Here is a 4767-nt window from a genome sequence, read left to right as displayed (position 1 = left end):
TCTGCATACGCAAGATTGTTGAGATCGACTGTTGTCATTCCGTACTGCGGGTCTTCCGTTACCCCGCCTCATGTCATATTGACCCATTTGCACCGAAACAAAGGGACCTTCAAACCACGTCCATAGTCAAGTTCCCATATGTCCTCTATGTAACCAGAATATGTTTCCTTTCCCGTCTTGGTTGTTGCATCAAAGCGGACACCACTGTTTTGGTTGGTGCTCTTCTTATCTTGGGCGATCGTGTAAAATGTATTACCATTTATCTCGTACCCTTTGAAAGTCATTATATTCGAAGATGGTAACTGGGACAGCGAGTACAGGTCATCTTCAATAGAGGCGTCATGCATGGTACGTGTCTGCAACCAGCCGGCGAATCTCCTGGTTTGTTCACGTGTAATCCAGTCATCAGACCGCTCCGGGTGTTTGGAGCGTAGAAAATTCTTGTGTTCGTCCATATACGGAGCCACCAAGGCGGAATTCTGTAGAACTGTGTAGTGTGCTTCAGTGAGAAAATGTCCGTCCATACATATTATTTGATTCCCTCCTAGTGTGCCTTTTCCATCCAGTCTGCCCTTATGCCGCGATTCAGGAACACCAATCGGCTTAAGGTCAGGAATAAAGTCAATACAAAACTCAATGACCTCCTCATTTTCATGGCCCTTGGAGATGCTTCCTTCTGGCCTAGCACGGTTATGAACATATTTCTTTAAGACTCCCATGAACCTCTCAAAGGGGAACATATTGTGTAGAAATATAGGACCCAAAACGTTAATCTCTTCGCATAGGTGAACTAGGACATGCGTCATGATGTTGAAGAAGGATGGTGGGAACACCAACTCGAAACTGACAAGACATTGCACCAAATCATTCTCTAACCTTGGTATGATTTCTGGATCAATTACCTTCTGAGAGATTGCATTGAGGAATGCACATAGCTTCACAATGGCTAATCGAACGTTATCCGGTAGAAGCCCCCTCAATGCAACCGGAAGCAGTTGCGTCATAATCACGTGGCAGTCATGAGACTTTAGGTTCTGGAACTTTTTCTCTGCCATGTTTATTATTCCCTTTATATTCGACGAGAAGCCAGACGGTACCTTAATACTGAGCAGGCATTGAAAGAAGATTTCCTTCTCTTCTTTGGTAAGAGCGTAGCTGGCATGACCCTGATGTATGCCGTCTTTTTCGTGCATACGTTGCCGGTCCTCCCGTGCCTCAGGTGTATCTTTTGTCTTCCCATACACGCCCAAGAAGCCAAGCAGGGTCACGCAAAGATTCTTCGCCACGTGCATCACGTCGATTGCGGAGCGGACCTCTAGGTCTTTCCAATAGGGCAGGTCCCAAAATATAGATTTCTTCTTCCACATGGGTGCGCGTCCATCAGCGTCATTTGAAACAGGTTGTCCACCAGGACCCTTTCCAAAGACTACCTTCAAATCCTTGACCCATGTACATCAGCACCAGTACGGTGGCGAGGCTTCGTCCGGTGATCCGCCTCACCTTTGAAATGCTTGCCTTTCTTTCTTACGGGATGCCTGCTCGGAAGAAATCGACAATGTCTCAGGTACACATTCTTCCTACAATTGTCCAAATATATACTGTCGGTATCATCCAAACAGTGCGTGCATGCGCGGTATCCCTTGTTTGTCTGTCCTGAAAGGTTACTGAGAGCAGGCCAATCATTGATGGTCACGAACAACAACGCCTTTAGGTCAAATTCTTCCCCCATGTGCTCATCCCACGCACGTACACCTGTTCCATTCCACAGCTGTAAGAGTTCTTCAACTAATGGCCTTAGGTACAAATCAATGTCGTTGCCGGGTTGCTTAGGGCCTTGGATGAGCACTGGCATCATAATGAACTTCCGCTTCATGCACAACTAAGGAGGAAGGTTATACAAACATAGAGTCACAGGCCAGGTGCTATGGTTGCTGCTCTACTCCCCAAAAGGATTAATGCCATCTACGCTTAGACCAAACCATACGTTCCTTGCGTCATCTGCAAACTCCTTCCCGTACTTTCTCTCGATTTTTCTCCACTACGACCCGTCAGCGGGTACTCTCAACTTTCCGTCTTTCTTACGGCCTTCTCTATGCCATGGCATCGCCTTGGCATGCTCTTTGTTTTGGAACAAACGTTTCAATCGTGGTATCATAGGAGCATACCACATCACCTTGGCAGGAATCTTCTTTCTGGGGCGCTCGCCCTCGACATCACTAGGGTCATCGCGGCTGATCTTATAGCGCAATGCACCGCATACCGGGCAAGCGTTCAAATCCTCGTACTCACCGCGGCAGAGGATGCAGTCATTAGGGCATGCATGTATCTTCTGCACCTCTAACCCTAGAGGGCAGACAACCTTCTTTGCTTCATACGTACTCTCGGGCAATTCGTTGTCCTTTGGAAGCATATTCTTTATCATTACCAGCAACTTTTCAAATCCCTTGTCAGATACACCATTCTCTGCCTTCCATTGCAGCAATTCCAGTGTGGTGCCCAACTTTTTCTTGTCAGCTTCGCAATTCGGGTACAACAATTTCTTGTGATCCTCTAACATGCGCTGCAACTTCTTCTTCTTCAAATCACTTGCGCAGTTTCTCTTTGCATCGGATATGGCCCGACCTAGATTTTTAGCGGGCTCATCTGATGCCTCTTCTCCAGCTTCTTCCCACATTGCCGGCTCAGCTTCTTCCCCCATTGTTGTATCATCGTATTCAGGGAACCCATGTCCAGGATAGCTGTCGTTGTCCTCTTCTTCCTCATTGTCTTCCATCATAACCCCTCTTTCTCCGTGCTTGGTCCAAACATTATAGTGGGGCATGAAACCGGACTTAAACAGGTGGACGTGAATGGTTCTTGACGTAGAGTAATTGTGATCATTCTTACAGACAGCACATGGACAAGGCATAAAACCATCCGCCTGCTTGTTTGCCTCAGCCGCAAGCAGAAAAGTATGCACGCCATTAATGAACTCGGGAGAGTATCGGTCATCATACATCCATTGTCGGCTCATCTTCATTACACAACACCGAAAAGACCAAATTAATACAAGTTCATACATAAAGTTCATACATATATATAGTTCATACAACACTTAAATGCAACAAACAAATAACTCTCTAGCTAAAGCATTTAAATGCAACAACAAATGCGATCAAGATCGCAACTAAGGTAACAATTGATCCAACAGCATAATGATACCAAGCCTCACTATCAATGGCATATTTTCTAATCTTTCTAATCTTCAAGCGCATTTTCTCCATCTTGATCTTGTGATCATCGATGACATCGGCAACATGCAACTCCAATTCCATCTTCTCCCCTTCAATTCTTTTCAATTTTTCTTTCAAATACTCGTTTTCTCTTTCAACTAAATTTAACCTCTCGACAATAGGGTCGGTTGGAATTTCCGGTTCACATACCTCCTAGATAAAAATATCTATGTCAACTTGATGGGCATAATTTGTCATAAACACGAAATGCAATAACTAGTTTTAAAAGAGAATATACCACATCCGAATCATAACAAGGACGAGGGCCGACGGGGACGGATATCAAAACCATGGCATTATGTATAACAAACAACGTACGGGTAAGATAATTATACGAGTAACTATATATCCAAATCACACAAACATCAATTTGGTAATGTAAAACATTCATGAACAAGAGGCTCACCACAAGGTGGTGCCGGCGACGGGACGGTGCGGGCGATCGACGGTGGTTACGACGGAGATTTAGAAGGCACTAAGTAAACCACACCTACATATGCAAACTAAGTGTTATTTTTGACCTCAAATTGCATATAAATCAAATACTAGCACATATAATTCCTCCCAAATTACTAAACTCACAAATTATTCACTATACAAAGCATTGCAAGAGCTAATCTAGCAATGAGAGATGAAAGGACAAAGTTGCTAACCTTTGTGATCATTTGAATGGATGAGGGCCTTCAAATCTTGTCAAATTTTGGGCAAAATGTGTGATGAGCTCGAGAGGAAGAGGGGAAGAACAAAGAGGAGAGGGGAAAGGGGAAGAACAGAGCGAGCTCGGGTGGACGAAGGGTTTATGTAGGATGACCTTTAGCACCGGTTCATGCCACGAACCAGTACTAAAGGTGCTGGAGGGGCCCCAGACTGACAACATCCTGCCACCACTCACTTTAGTACTGGTTCGTGGCACGAACTGGTGCTAAAGGTTCGCCACGAACCGGTACTAATGAGAGCGTCCGGCTAGCCGTTGGAACCGGCACTAATGCACACATTAGTGCCGGCTCAAAATCAAACCGGCACTAATGTGCTTCACATTTGACCCTTTTTCTACTAGTGAAGTGCAAGGGTTCATAGGAAGTAACAAGATTTTGCTTCAGTGAGAAATCAAGGTATCAATTCGCGTAAGTACAAATTTCCTAAACCAATAATAAGTTCCGCAACAAAAAGAAAACTTCACTTGTGCCTCCAACAACACTAAGAAGTGTGTCAAGCTTACTGGCTGAGATAATGACGTGCGAGCTAGGGTGGCGCGGGTGTGGCGGCGCACACCGGCGAGGAGCACGAGAGGGCAGGGGCGGATTTAGTGGGGGTGTCGTGGGTGCCATGACACCCCCTCCAGATTTCTATAATAAAATTTACTATATAGTTAACACTAAATATAGATCAAGTTTTTGTTATTTTAAGAGTATTTGTTGAGATTATGATGATGTTTAGTGTAAACTTTGAACTGTTGCACTCCAAGCTTGCGATTCTATAGGTCTGGCACTGCGAG

This window comes from Triticum aestivum, chromosome 5D, assembly GCF_018294505.1.
Source record: "Triticum aestivum cultivar Chinese Spring chromosome 5D, IWGSC CS RefSeq v2.1, whole genome shotgun sequence".
Taxonomy (NCBI): Eukaryota; Viridiplantae; Streptophyta; class Magnoliopsida; order Poales; family Poaceae; genus Triticum; species Triticum aestivum.
This window is presented reverse-complemented; position numbering follows the sequence as displayed.